At 36.9% G+C, this 16245-nt stretch overlaps 1 protein-coding gene and 1 long non-coding RNA gene across 2 annotated transcripts in view; one reads left to right on the forward strand and one right to left on the reverse strand.

Moving 5' to 3' along the window:
* The window catches only part of KIAA1217 (KIAA1217 ortholog), a 547404-nt gene that overhangs the window by 53686 nt on the left and 477473 nt on the right, over positions 1 to 16245 (forward strand). The window lies entirely within an intron of this gene.
* On the reverse strand, positions 7827 to 10648 carry LOC142157632 (uncharacterized). The gene is made up of 2 exons (XR_012692533.1): positions 10584 to 10648; positions 7827 to 8140 (listed from the first exon to the last, which is right to left on the reverse strand). It is a non-coding gene; the product is annotated as an uncharacterized LOC142157632 (long non-coding RNA).

Consider the following 16245-nt stretch of genomic DNA (forward strand, 5'->3'; position numbering starts at 1 on the left):
TGACTGGACTTAGCTTAGACTTAGCTCTCCCACTTCCCCTCGCCAGTCTCCAGGGACATGCGCATGCATGACCTGGACTTGGACTTTCAGTTTCATTTATATAAAAAAGAAAGTTTAAGAATAGAAAAAAAATTAAATAAAAATTAAATATTTAAAAAGTTTTTCCAATTAAAAAAAAATGCTGTATTGAAATAATAAGGCATTTTTTAATTGAATATCTCTTGCAGAAGAAGCATTGCAGCACAATCCTTTCTAAACAGGCTTCCCCATGCTTTGCAGAGGCCCATTCAGAATGCCCTTCAAACAAAGTGGAGCTCTAAATGAGCGGTCACGAACCGACAGATGTGGACACAACGTGTCTGCAGTGTGCAACCCCCAGTGTTTATTCAGTACAAAGAAGGATCTCTGAATGAGCCGCCACACTAGAGTGTGAGCAGGGGAAAGCTTCCTCTTTCACATTACACCATTGCTGACGTAGATGATGCTATGCAGGTGAGCAGCAGCACATTGTCAGCAAATACAAGGATGGATTACCATTGGCTCAGTGTGACATGGGCATGAAGGGGGGCCCATGGGGAGATGCAATGGTAGGGGCTAAGTAAATGAAAGCAATGAAGTGATGAAGCTGGGAGATGTCAGCCCACGGAGAACTTCTTCTTGAAGACATCTTTTCCTGTGGGTGGGTGTATATGTATATGTATATTTCTTTCTTTCTATAAAGTTACCATTCTATTTTTACATATATCAATGATGGCACAGTAATGGATTCTTAATCTGTCTAGAGCAGTCATATATTTTTCTTATTATTTACCTTTAGTCCCGTGAACCTGTCATCAAGTTCTTATAATCATTCTATGTATTCACCTATATGTTTATTCATAGTTACATTATACTTTATCACACATTCCTTTTAAAGCTAGGTACACACAGGAGGTTTTCTAGCCAATCATTGGGCCAATCATCCGATAAACGACCGCTCGGCAACATATCGCGTTAATATGTATAATGACACGATGAACAACGGTCATTCCAAAGTGCCGATTGTCGTTTCATTTGGTTGGTCGCACTGTTTAATAATCTTGTTCCAATCACCTTCCGATCATGCAGTGTGTACGCACTCACGATCTCGATCTCCACAGAGATTACAGAGTCATGGTCTTCTGCCGATGCTGGCAATGAACATGTCCCGGTGACTAAATGTAGAAAGAGTGCATGAATAAATGTGCTGTTAACTAACTATTGTGCAGTCATTCTCTAAATGACTAGAGGACCAGATGGAAGAGCACAGATCTGAAGATAAATCATATCAGTGTGTGTACGCATGAATCGCCCGATTGGTCGGACCTTCCGTAAAATCATTGTAGATAACACGTTGGTCGGAAAATTCTTCAGTGTGCACCTAGCCTTAGTGGGACTATTTACATCCATCCTTTAATTAGCTACCTCTAATGAGTTATCTCTTCCATAAAAATTATATTTACAGCATCTTGGGCCTGATTCATTAAGGATCTTAACTTGAGAATCTTCTTATTCCAGTCTCCTGGACAAAACCATGTTACAATGCAAGGGGTGCAAATTAGTATTCTGTTTTGCACATAAGTTAAATACTGACTGTTTTTTCATGTAGCACACAAATACGTGATAGCTTATTTGTACACTGAAATTTAAAGTTGATATTTGTGTGCTACATCAAAAAACAGTCAGTATTTAACTTATGTGCAAAACAGAAAACTAGTTTGCACCCCTTGCATTGTAACATGGTTTTGTCCAGGAGACTGAAATAAGAAGTTTCTTCAGTTAAGATCCTTAATGAATCAGGCCTCTTATGTCGAAATAAAAATGTAATTAAGGTATTATACGTAGGATCCACTAATATTCTAAAATATTCAATATTCTATAGCTTAAAATAAATAGCAATACTCTTTACATCTGAATCAAACCATATGGACAAATCGCATCGCTGCGAGTAAGCTTAAAAAAACATGAGCTCATAAAAATATGTAATATGTTGCTTTGGGTGTTCATATTTTCATATTCTAAATTTACACTCTTACTTAACCCCAATAACTGGTGGATATAGTGTTATATTAAAGTATCTTATTCAATATAAAAACTTGCATTTCATTTTGTACATACCTGATAGAGTCTTCTTACATGTATGTTATGCTTTTCTGACCACAGCTTTCATACATGATACTCACTAGATATTAAATCTTGTCACCATTATATATTTTTTTACTTGCCAATAACTATCTATGAGCAAAGTGTGGGGATTGAGCAAGTTTGTTATCTTATTAAAACATTTACCGAACTTTTAGGATTCTCTGTTAAGAGTAGTGAACTATAAGGGAATTGTAAAATTGATGAAAACTATAGAGATCTACAAAGAGATAATAGCTGAGGTTTGGCTTGGCTTGATATTCAAATATTCTTCTTTTCTTCTTGGCTATCTTCAATCTTCTGGTGCTTTGGAAGTACCTATTCTTTCGTTTTCTTCTTTTCTTTAATTGTACTGTATAAAAGAGATTTAAATCTCTTTCTCAGCAACCTGTGCTGGTTGCCTCTGGTAACACTTGATAACGTCCTTCTTAGTAATCTGTTAAAACACTCTAGAATGTAAGACATTATCCTTCTGTTGTCATTATTTATAGTTCACATTGTCCTGTGGGCTTATCACCGCATGTGGTTGTCTTTCAAAAGGGTTTTCCAAAAAAGTGAGCAATTTAAGAATCTGGGAATGATTCTGATACTGCTTGGAGCCAGAAGAAGAGCCTCTGGCTATATTAAGCTGGTCTCTCTCATTCCTTGGCTCAATTAAAATGAACTTCTAGCCTACCACAAAATTATCATATACGGAGTGTAAATTCTACTGTACATATCATAATTCTTCTAACTGCAAAATTAAACATTTCTCTGGAAATACATGTCTATTACTTTTTCATTTTTACTGAGAAGATTTATCATGCACTAAAGAGTTGCGGTATAGTAATTAGAACCAAATGCATTAATTGATGATAATACTTTGCTATTTGAGCTTGTGTGTAAATAAGTCTGTACATGAGACATGAATTACTGTAATTTAACAAGAATTCCTCAATATTTAAGGGGGATTGTAATTCATTCTGGAATTACTAAAATCACATAAATCTGCGGATGCATGTCACACTGTAAACGGCTGGACCGTGGCAGGTTACCCATCAGTCAGCCGGGACACAACTGAACAGAAATGTTCACAAAACAAAAGGACACACAATACAGTACACTGAAATGTAGAATTATACATTTCAACAGTGTATCAATTACTAGAAAAACCTTTGTCAATTATCAGGAGTATTTTAAAAGTTAGTTGCATTTAAAATTTTTAAGAGACTTATTACATTTAATAGTAAATTAAAATATACTAAGTGTATATCTTCTAACACATGGCTCATCAGTGAGAGATATTGGTTGTAACTAGTATTCAGTAGAGATGCTCACTGACCCCCGTGAACTGGTTTTGGATCTGGATTAGCTTCGTGTTTTGTTTTTGGTTTTGGATTTTTTAAGAAAAAATCCTAAAATATACTGAAATCACATAATTTTGCTCTTTTTTTTTTTTTGTTCCTACATTATTATTAACCTTGATAACACTAATTTTAAGTCAATTTAGACCACCTCACAGGTCACAGTATTATTTTCATACACTTTCGGACAAATACTGCAGGAGCTGCCTGGATGGTAAGCGGCAGAGCAATGACACAAACACACGGCAGTTCCTACCACATCTAGGACACATTGGCACACCGCACTGGCAAAAAAAGAAAATGGGGGTCCGCCCTCCCTCCCACCCCTTGCCATGTTGGATCTTAAAAAGGAATTTAAAACTCGCGAGATCCGACGTCACAATGACGTTTTGCCTAGTTTTTGATTCCGAGGGCGCGCGACAGTACCGAGCCGACTCGGCTCAGTCCTCGGATCCCCTAAGTTAGGGTGTGTTCTGTTACCGAGGAACCGAGCCTGAGCATCTCTAGTTTTCAGCAGAGTAATTGATCAACAACACCAACAACGGAAAAATTGTAAGCAATCATGTTATTCTGTGTGCACATTGAAATCTTCCCCATCCCCGTCCTCTGTGCATACATGATAGAAATGTGTCAAGAATCAATTTATTTTGTATACGTTTCACCATTATTCAGACTGTACTAATAGAGAAGTTCTTATTAATTTCAGGTCACCTTTAAGTAAAAGTCTGTAAGACAAAAAGGGATGCATTTGAGTTGTTAATAAGGCCCAACAAAGACTACATTGCTTATTGTAATTTTTGCATGGTTGTAATTGCAATTACTTTGAAAAATGTAAAAATACATTATGTACATTTGTACTTTAATAAGATAGTAATTATTCAATTTTAATCTCCTCTCCAAACACACTATTTTAAGCAATTTATGTTTGAAGGAATATAGGGATATATATTTTCTCTACATTTTTGTAGGGTGTCTTAATTTTTTTACTTTATCTAACTTCTAATTAACTTTTTTTTTTTGTTATAAAAAGCTACAGAAAATAAAAAATCAAAACGATTTGTTGTGTGTGGGTTAATAATAACTATGAAGTAAAGAAAAAATAAAGAAAAAACAAAGATAGCCTTTTGAAAGTATACTTGAAACAATTATATTACTATGTCTAGGGGTTTAAACAAAAATACATTTGGTATCACTGAAACAAAACACATAATAATAAGCGAGAAATGGCTGATATTCTCCCTCTGCACATTCCCCTTCTAACTCTTAAATTAAATATAAAACTACTTAATAGCTGAAATAAGGCAAGTTTGAATTTTGGCCCACTATGGTCATAATTTTAATTGTATAAATGCTGGTGGCAACGAAAGCAGATTCAAGTTCAGCTAATCCGCTAATACTATACAAACAAGCAGAGGGATGGGCAAGCAGCCAAGAATCCCAAGCGCTAACTTAACGGCGTCAGAGAGACTCCGCCCCTTCTGCCCTCAAAGGGCGCGTTGGCACAAACACAGCCCAGGGCATTAGCACAAATGACCCTAACAGAGACATAGATCGAAGGTGGAAGAATCCTGCGGCCAAACGTAAACTCTTGCCCCATGTATTAACCGCTGACTGCACTGTTTTCCCGCCTACTGTGCCTCGTCTGAATAAGGAAAAAAAAGGTTTGAAACGCAATACAAACCACATATAATTAACAAACATGATTGGGTGGGAGAGAGGGATTTCCTGTGGTAAAAGAGGGAGACTTCCTGTTCTTGGATTCATATAGGCTTATTTTGCCACACCCATTGGAGCCCATTGGATAATTGAAAACAAGCAAGGGAAAACTTTAACCCCTGTAAGCCTACAAGCCTGGCATTTAAATGCATTCATCCTTATGCAGGTCTTCATTTATCATAATAAGTCCTTTTCACATCTGATTTTATCACTAAATATATAGATATAAATTCATAGTTATTCCTTCATTCATTGATTGTCACATATTTACATACACATGTATGCCGTGATTGAACTAATGACACTATTTTAAATGATGAGTATTGTGCTCCCAAAACTATGACACAGTTAAACTTTCCTTATCTGTATATTCAAACATAGATATATTATATTAATGATATATTATAAAAGTACACATCTACATGCATATACATAAAAAGGTTACACACAAATTATTCCATGAATATAAAGTTTATAGAAATATTTAAGGACTTTTTAAAAAAACATTTTTCTTTTTCTCTTTAACACAGATCTACAAAATGCATTTTTTTTCCATAGTAGTAACCTCCAAAAGTCAAAATTACAAGAGGTTAACCTTGTATTGACATTAATATTCTAAATGAAATATTACACTTAGTTTAAACTAACAATTTAAAAATCTTATTCATCCACATTTCCTATTTTATTACCTTCCGCTGCCAATATCCCAAAATATATCACTTGGTTCTTTCAAACTTCAAATATAAATAAAACTTTAGGCCTATGGCAATTTTGGAAAGCAAGATAAAATAAAAATAAAGATATGATTGGATTTTCCTTACCTACCAAGGATCTATTCCAGCACGCTACATCCTCCTAGCTCCAGACAACAGTCTACTAATATTCCTAACATTTTTTATTTTTACAAGCGCAAAAAGAAAAGAAAATATGGTGTATATAAGGGCACTCTGGGATGTATCTGTACATACTGTTAAAAATTTTCATCTTTATTAAATTAAAATGATCATATTATCCTATTACATGAGAGAGCCTGCAAAATATTAAAAACAAAGGGAAAGTGAAATAGGTGTGGAATTAAAAATTGTAAATCAACCACCATAACCCTGTTGTCACGTATAATGTATTAATTAATAAATAAATTAATTATTATTAATTTCTCTTGTTATTACTGTTTGTGTTCATTTGGTTAATACACTGAGAATAAAATCTCCTTTATTGGCAATAGTTGTAATAAGGATATGATTTGTATTTATTAAACCTTGGTTTATAATCAGAAGTACCATACGTTATATACGAACATAATTGTATACCAATAAGTGGATAAATGACCTTTATTGGCAATCATAATAACTTCAAGTATTGGTCATAAAAATCAATAGTCTGTTAGACCCAATCCTTTCCCCAGAGTGATCTTGTCCCTAAGATAGACTGGTAGTAAATATATCCTGCAGGACTATCTGTCTACTACGGCAACTGTCTATCTGTTAAATCAAAAAGAAGCCTGACTAATATTTGAACCTAAATAGGTATGCACTTGGCTTTCTATGAGTAAGATAGACAGCTAAGATAATTCAATGCCTATAGTTGGAATACAGCTGAATCCGCGTAAGAGGATAAAGGCTAGTATATAATTATTTCCTACAGCTATTATTATTATTATTATTATTAATATTTATTTATAAGGCGCCACAAGGCGTCCGCAGCGCCGTACAGAGACAAACAAAATTACAATACAATGGGAGACAGCACAGTACAGTAAACACAGCAACTCAGTAAGCTCAATGCACAGCTAGAGAGGGCGGGGAAGGGGGAGGGAGGATCCGCAATTTAATTCAATCAGCTAACTTAAATAACAAGGACGGACAACAGAGAAATGCCAACGAGCGTATTGCATTAATAGCGTTAACGAGGCCTCGGAAAGTACTTATATAATAAGCTTTCTCCCATTACACGTAGTTGGCACAATCGACCGTATTCCAGCCAAATATGGTTCTTGCCTATGTACCAATAATATAATCCACCCTGTCATGTGCAAGCTAATTTCTGGGCATATAAATCTGCAAATATGTGTTTTGAATTAATGGTTTTCGTCCATTAATCGTCTAAATCAGCCGACATACAACCGCTCGTTCAAAAGTCGGGTCAGTGTGTGCAGTGACACCATGGTCGAAAGTCTGCCCAAATGGACGATTGTCGCCTCATTTGGTTGGTCGTACCGTTTAATATTTTCGTTCCAATCTCGTTTCCGTTGTGTAGTGTGTATAAACTTCCGACCGATCCACAACAGTGAGTATGAAATTAGTCATTGCTCACGACAACATGGCTGTAAAAAGTCGCTAAAGGGACGTCCACTCTTCCCTTTATTGTCCTAAACAAGGCTAGTGTGTATGCAGTCCATGGACCGAGCGATCAGATCATTGATCGCATGTAAAATCGCTCGGCATAAAAAGTTGGTGGAAAATTCTGTAGTGTGTACCCAGCTTAACACACCTCTGGGAGGCCTCAGACATGAGGACTGCAGAGACAGGGTTATATGTTAATGAAAAATTAAACCGGAATAGATCTCAATTCATAAAGTGAAAATAAATTGATTGTCGATCCAGTTACTTAAAGGGAAAATTAATACATTTATTAATACAAAATTAGTTTAAATTTGGTATTATGCAGGAGCACTCAACGTTGGCTTAAGAGTTTTCAATACGAAAATCTCTGACCATAGTAAGTCAGACCACGTTTTATACTATTTGAACAGCGGGATCAGTTCATACATATACATAATTATAAATACATAATTACAGTCTTTATACAATGTTAATTATGCAATAAATTCTGTCTCTCTGGGCGGATGAAATGGCGTTTTTGATTTGGTTCCTCAGGCAATGTTGACATCTGGATCTTTGTTCAATTAATCACAGGTAAATCTTAAATAGAAATATTACAATTAGTGAAGTCCATATTTAGTTTTAACTTAATAAGGATTTAACAACATATATGATAGTGACATTTTGCAAGACTCTAAACCTTTTACTTAATGCTTATTTTATTTTAAGATATTGAACATTGATTCTAGTCTATCTCAGAATGTTAATCAGGTCCTGGTTTCCAAAAGCATTGTTCACAATGCTTTCAACTTTACTGTCCATACCTAGGTGTTTTGTCCCAGTGTGGAAACCTATTTATTTCTGTGTTCACATATGACTCGTGAATACAACAAAAGGCTGTATTTATATTAAATATATGTGCAAGTATATTTTTTACATATAGATTGTTTCACAACTATTCCATCAGATTATAATTAATATTCTAATTAATTTAAGGAAGAGAGAGACTGTCCAAATGAAAGGTATTTTATTCAATTTAGGAATCTTAGATTTGTATCTTAATTTATTAAGTACACTGGTTTCAGCCATATAATTTGCACCAGCTGCAGGACAGGTGTAAGTGCCAACTGATAATGATGACTGGCACGGCGTAGCACACGGCGTAGTGGAAAAGTACACGTATACGTGCCACTAGCTAGCACAGAACATCTGTGCAAATAAAGTATTGTCATGCATAAAAAGGGGCATAGATGCAAGGGAAGACAGTGTAATTTTGCCACTGTATAAATCGTTGGTAAGACCTCATCTTGAATATACAGTACAGTTCTGGGCACCACTCTATAAAAATGATAATTCGGAACTAGAAATGGTTGAGAGAAGGGCGACAAAATTGATAAAGGGTCTGGAGTCATTAATTTATGAGGAAAGGTTAGCCAGTTTAGGCATGTTTACTTTAGAAAAGAGTCGTCTAAGAGGAGATATGATTACTATGTACAAATACATTAAGGGTCAATACAGAGACTATTTATGGGAACTTTTTACCCCAAGGACTATACACAGGACACGCGGTCACCCCTAGGGATAGACGAGAGGAAATTTCATAACCAGCAAAGGAAGGGGTTCTTTACAGTAAGAGCAGTCAAGAAGGAATTCACTGCCAGGGAAGTTGTGATGGCAGATTTAATAGATATGTTTAAGAAAGGGTTAGACAAATTTTTATCGGAAAAGTGTATCCAGGGATCCGACCGTTAATTAAAATGAAGAATAGTAGTGGAATAGGGTAAAAAATAGGACTGCAATATCGGGTCTGGGGGGCTTTTCACAATTGAAACAGATTGGCGGTTGCTTACTCTGGGTCAATAAGTGCAGGATCACAGGAGATCCAAAATAGGTTGAACTTGATGGACTGGTGTATTTTTTTCAACCTCATCATCTATGATACTATGTTACTATGTATGCAAGTAAGATAGACTATAAAAATGCATTGTGTGTACAGTACGCATGAAGAATAGCTTGATTTATGTATTTAATGCATTTTTTAATACCCTCAAAATTTACTGCCTGAGACAGCTGCCTTGGTTGGCTCTTTCTAAGCACACCCCTTCTGGCAGGATAAGGACATCTCAACAATGCAATTACCACCCATGTTATTGCTATCTCAGCCCCATTAAAGCAAATTCCTGTCATTCTCCTTTTATTATATTTAAAACTTCTCCAATAAACGTCTTGTAATCTGTAATATTATAATAGCTAATTCTAGCTAATTGGAACTGGTCAATAGTACGGTCAGTGCATTGCCTAGGGATAGTTAGAACGACAATGTAAAACTTTGTGTCTGAGCGCTTTATACATTGGTAGTATTTCTGGCACCCCTTGTTGCACTCTCATATTCTCTTGTCTCTATATTGCCTAGTCTGATCATTTTCATTATTTGGTTATGTCAGAGCCTCATTCTCTCCTATGGGCCTCCTTGACTGATTCAGGCTAAGGCCCCAATGTTGTGTCTTGGGGTGCCCTATGGATAACTGACCACATTGCAAAATGGTATAATGGATTATATGTATAGCAATACTAAACAAAGTTTAGTTGATTTTTAAAGTGGATTTTACTTTAACGAAATCATCATCAACAACATTTATTTATATAGCGCCAGCAAATTCCGTAGCGCTTTACAATTGGGAACAAACATTAATAAGACAATACTGGGTAATACATACAGACAGAGAGGTAAGAGGGCCCTGCTCACAAGCTTACAATCTATGGGACAATGGGAGTTTGACACACAAGGGCATGTGCTACATCATATTGCAGAATGGACCAGCAAGAACGAAATCGGCAGACAAGAGGGTGTATGTAATCCTGTCAACTGAACACATAACACATACTACAGGGCTACATCTGATGAAGTCCTGCAGGGTCACCTTTTTCAATAAACAGTGAGAGGCTGATTTTTTTTTTATCGTCACTTATTGCATCGATTAAAAATCATCTATCTCCGCAATTTATCAATGTAATCTCACCGGGGCTGCTGAGTGATACTTACCGCTATGTGCCGGTCTCAGGGCACATGCGCATGTGTGACCCAGATAGCTGGTTCATGCATGTGCACAGTGGCGGGCTGACCCGGGGGGCAGGGGGGCATCGGCTATTAGGGCCGGGGGGTAGGCCGACAATTCTTCATCAATGACGCGGCCGCATCCCTTTTCATGAGATGCGGCCGCCTGTGTGCCCCCCGGCCACGCCTCTCCCCGCACGCGTCTGCATGTGCAAGCTTGTGCTTTCAGCTCTGCTAATAAATGATAAATAAAAATCAATTGTACAAAAAAAATGGATACAATATTTTTCAAAATAATTAAAAATAATTACAAAATGAATTTATTTTAGACAATATTCAGCATTAAAAATATGATTTATTCAAAGAATAAGCTGAGATGGCGATAACAGAGCAGGTATTGCGGCGGTTAATGTAGCTCCGCGGTGCTTGTTAAGTAGTCTCTCCCACGCTATTGTTACAGCTATATTGTTATTGCTATAGGTGATCCCTTGATGTATAGGGTGAAGCCCTATAGCCTTCGAAAAGACCTGTTTTTATCCAGCTATAGGGCATTTTGCCCTTTCATAAACATGACCCACAGTCCCTAGGTGACCCCTTGTTTAGAAAGTAAGTAAGGTGACTTTACAGCACAATGTTAACAGGGTTAATGGTCCTTTTAAACTTGATAAGCTCCTTTTTTCCTACCAGGATCTATTCAATATTTGTTTTACTGAAGCTACTGGGATGTTTCCCCAGCTTAATCAGTAGTCTATCAAAGTGCTTATCGATAAGTGTTGCTGTAGAACTGTCTCGTCTGCAAGGGTTTGGCTTGAGTATTGTAATAGTCTCCGGTGAAACAAGTAACAAAGGTTATTACTGAAGCTAATAGCCCTTGACAGAGGAAAATGCTGAATTAAATCACTGACTCCTTTTTTTTTTTAGCTTTTTCATTAGTTACTTACACATACAGGATCTGTCACATACGTCTGCCCTTTAAACATTAATTGACAGGTGTTTATTGATTTCTGCTAGCAGTCACCTGAAGAGGAAGGAATATACCAGTTCTCACTATCTACTAAAATCAATGAAAGGGTCAAATTCAGTCGTCATATTTATTCACTAAATAAGTAAAATGCGTATAAACGTTTAGTGACATTAGGTCGCTTTGTTTGAAATTCCTCTGAACTGCATCTGAAATAATTATATTCATCTTCAAGACTGTCAGGCTGGAGCTGTAATTATACTGTAAAATACTGACAATAAATCTATAGTTTGTTTAATGGAAACATTATTACTAATTATGCAGCAATGTAAATGGAAAGGAAAAATATAACACTCCAACATTCTTTTCTGGATTTCAAGGGCAATCAATGCCAATTTCTGACATTTATTATAGGGCATAGCTGAAAAAATGAGCTGTCTATACTTGACTCAATTTGCTCAGTGTGCTGCGTGTTCTTCATCAGAGAAAGCAGCCATTGCTTGAGTGGGGGGGGGGGGGGTGCTTCTCTATCTTGCAATAGTCCAAAGCCAGAGTTTGTGAGACTGTCGACCAGTGAAGCAGAAATGCTCATAATAGGCTGTGGGAGCCGGACCATAATGATGGCACAGTTTTCAGGTACGATATGAAAATGCTCAGGGGAAGAGAAAATGTCACCTAGAAAACAAACAAAAATAAGAAATGATATTATTAATCCAATTCTTCTAAGACCGCTAACCTAAAACTATATTGCTTTTAGTCTCTGAAACCTACCACACAGAGGGCCTGATTCATTAAGGAAAGTAAAGCAAAAAAAATGAGTAACTTTTTACCTTGGCAAAACCATGTTGCAATGCAAGGGGTGGAAATGAGTTTATTATTTTGCACATAAGGAAAATACTGGCTGTTTTTTCATGTAGGACGCAAGTACTTGATAGTTTAATTTTTACACTGACATTAAAAGTAGATCTAGGACATGCTCTACCCCAATTATAAATCTGTCCCCACATTTTAAATGTACCTCCCCCTCCAATGCAACATGGTTGTGCCCAGGTGCCAAGTTACTCATTTTTTTTTCTCTTTACTTTCCTTAATGAATCAGACCCAATGTGTCTATCTGCAAACTTGATAGTCTGCAGCAAATGAAAGGTCACTGAAGGAGTCTAAAATTGTAGACGTGATAAAAATGTAACCATTTCTTATAATTAAAAACATTTCATTTTGTTTTCAAATTTTGTTCCCATTAAGTATACACAAATGTCCCTCAGTAGGTGCTGAATGTTACAAGCTTTTTTATCCTGTCCTGCTGTTCACTGTTTGAGTCTACAATTATCACTGTTTAATAACTTGACATGGTCTCCTCATATCTCAAGACAGCTCGAGAACTGCTGTTAGCAATGTAAGACAACTGGTAGGAAAAGATATTCTACTGGGGAGTGTCTCTAGACATCCTAGAGGGCTCATCCACACTAGTGGTCTCTTGAGCTACATTCCAAACGGTGATATACGCAGCTCAGAAAAGACCATGAGAGAATGGTACCAACGTTATATTTTCGTTGCAAACTCTGACGTCGCAGATATCACTGCTGTTTGTGTGAACAGCAGAGGCAGTGCCTCATAGTGATCACTAGTTCTCCATACTGCAATATTTGTCCATTAGTTGTGTTATGTTTGGAACGCAGCTCGAGTAACTGCTCGTATGAACAAGTTCAAGTGATAAAAAAAAGCTGCAACTGTGGACACTTGTATTCTGAGCACTTCACCAGGAAGATTTCTCTATACTTGTGCTGAGCTATTTTTTTTTTAGTAATACATAGTCAAGTAAACCCCAATTTAGTACTTGTTCAAATATCACTGGTAACATTAATTGTGCATCTTCCATTCACCTTGTAAGTAAGCTTCCAAACTGGTAGGGTTAAATAAAATGAATGACACTGCATGTAAATGATGTTATATATTGGTGAGTGTAGTTTGTTATACAGTACGTGGTATTTACTAGAGATGCTCAGGTTCTGTTCCTCGAGAACCAGAACACACCTGAACGTAGCGGATCCGAGTACCGAGACGAGCCAGCTCAGTACTTTTGCGTGTCCTCGGAATTGAAAGTGAAGCAAAAAGTCATTGTTGCGTCATCGGATATCGCGAGTTTTGGATTCCTTTTTAAGATCCAACATAACGGTGGGTGGGAGGGAGGACGGACCCCCATTTTTCTTTACTGCCACTGCTGTGTGACAATGTGTCCTAGATGTGGTAGGAACTGCCGTGTGTTTGTGTCATTGCTCTGTCGCTTACCATCCAGCCAGGTCGCTGCAGTATTTGTCTGAATGTGTATGAAAATAATATTGTGATCTGTGAGGTGGTCAAAATTGACTGCAACTGACTTGAAATTAGTGTTATTGAGGTTAATAATAATGTAGGAACAAAAAAAAGCAAAATGATGTGATTTTAGCATATTTTAGGATTTTTTTCTAAAAAATACAAAACCAATACCAAAACATACGAGGGTGGTTTTGCCAAAACCAAAACACGAAGCTAATCCAGATCCAAAACCAAAACCAGTTCACGGGGGTCAGTGAGCATCTCTAGTATTTACATTGTCAAGTGTTTTTTTTATATTGTTGACTATAAATATGTAACTGAGATATAAAACAGCCCCTTGAAGTTTCTCTTGCAAAGCAAAGGAGAAATATACGAATAGCTAGACAACAGGCCTTGTAGAAGCTGATTTATTTAGGTAAAACATACAATGGTGAGCAGAGATCTACAGCACAGTGATAAAGGACACTCTATGCATTCTTTGTAAGGCTGCTCTATTACAGTAGATTATATGTAATTCTTTACATAAGTTACTATTTATGAAAAACATCAGTGAGTTAGTAATATACAGTAATTACTCTCTACCTAATTCTCTATCTTTTCCATTATGTAGCTAATTGACTCCATGCTGTATACTGTATGGTAGGGTTTGTTAGTGTCAAGTTATAGCATATATTCTATAGAAGGCATATAAACGTTGTATATGTTCTCTCTCTCTCTCTCTCTCTCTCTCTCTCTCTCTCTCTCTCAGCTGCAGGTTATTTTCTTCCCATTTTATATAACATGACATCAGTTTAATTTTATTCATCACAAGTTCTGAAACATTTTTTTTTTTTGACTACCAGAACTCCAGTAAAATCTAATGATCCTTGAAACATGTCAGCGAGTGTGAATTATTTGGAGACACGGTGTCTTTTCTACGCTTAAATCAAGTATTCAGGTTTCTGTTAGAATTGCAGGTCAGGTCATGCTCACAAAACCATCAAATATTAAGAAGGGAAATTACATTGGAACACTGCCCAGATTGGAGAAGTTAAACAGTTCTTACTTGGGTTACTGACAAAGTCTTAATCTGTCCATTGATGGAAGCCTGCAAAAAAAAAAGCCGTACAATTATGTGCATCCCAGAAACTTGGGCTGCAAATAATTACAGTACTACTGTACTTCCCATAATATGTGGTTTGCCAGAAAGTCACCAAGGTATTCACATCATTTTCTAATAAATTTTAATTCAGGCAGTATTCATCATAGTATAAATAGATCAGGGATGTCACTCCAAAGTTGAGATAGTAGGTGACTGTGTGTCCCAGTGCATATTAGAAATACTATTACAAAAAACACAAGTCTCTGTTGGTTTTGAACCTAATTGATCATTGGACAGTTTGTTTAACCGGTTCTTACGTGGATACATTTCCGAAAAAATCTCAAACTTTAGACCACTACACATATAAAATTTGTTAATTGGGACAGAGTGGGAAAATGGAGTGGTCATATCATGCTGGTGATGTCCCCTGTGGTATGTGTAACACTTCTAAAGCTGTAGGTACTGCCCTGACCTCCTGCTCTCCCTTAAAATCACCCCTGCATTGCTGCCCACCAGTGGCATACGGGTGCGGATCCTGCTCACCGACATATACGGGACACACCTCTCAACAGTCTCCAGCAGTTTGGGGAACAGATCCTGACTGTTGGGAATATTGGAGCTGTCCAGCCTAAATTTGGGACAGTTGCTTGCTTAAGGTACTCTAAAAAAGCTGGACCTAAATTTGAGCAAGCGAGCAGGTTCGATCATGTTCAGTCTGGTTCAAACATGGAGCTTAAAGGGCTAAATCGTATAGTATTTTTATGGTTTCCTAGCGAACAATAATGTTTGCTGTTCAAAAAAGAAAACAAACTAAGAATACTATGACACGTAAGTTTCACCAAGAAGAACAGACAACAGTTTATAGTTTGTTTAAATGCCTTCGAACTGATGAGTTGTTGACGAGTTAACTAAAAGCAAGCAGTTATAATATACACACCGTGGTGGCCGAACGAAAAGTTAATTTTGATATTTTGAGCAGGGGTGAAAATTATTTATGAAGGGTTCAGTGCAGGAGAAATCATAGATTTATCTTTGCCATAACCCACTTAACGTTTCTTAACGCAGACCCCATATATCAATGTGACGACTGCGATGTTCTACGGTTTATTAAGCGTAGCACATCCTTCATTCAGCGTTAGGCTGCCAGGAATGGTAAAAACTGTTTGTGGAGGAGAGGGGGCTTAGCTGGGCTCCCAAAACAGCCCTGGTATGGTAAATTGCAGCAGTGCTTTAATATTGCCTGACACCTCTCTGGCTTAATAATTAAACCCTTAAATGGGACTTGCCTAGCT

The sequence above is a fragment of the Mixophyes fleayi genome, chromosome 5 (genome assembly GCF_038048845.1).
Source record: "Mixophyes fleayi isolate aMixFle1 chromosome 5, aMixFle1.hap1, whole genome shotgun sequence".
NCBI lineage: Eukaryota > Metazoa > Chordata > Amphibia > Anura > Limnodynastidae > Mixophyes > Mixophyes fleayi.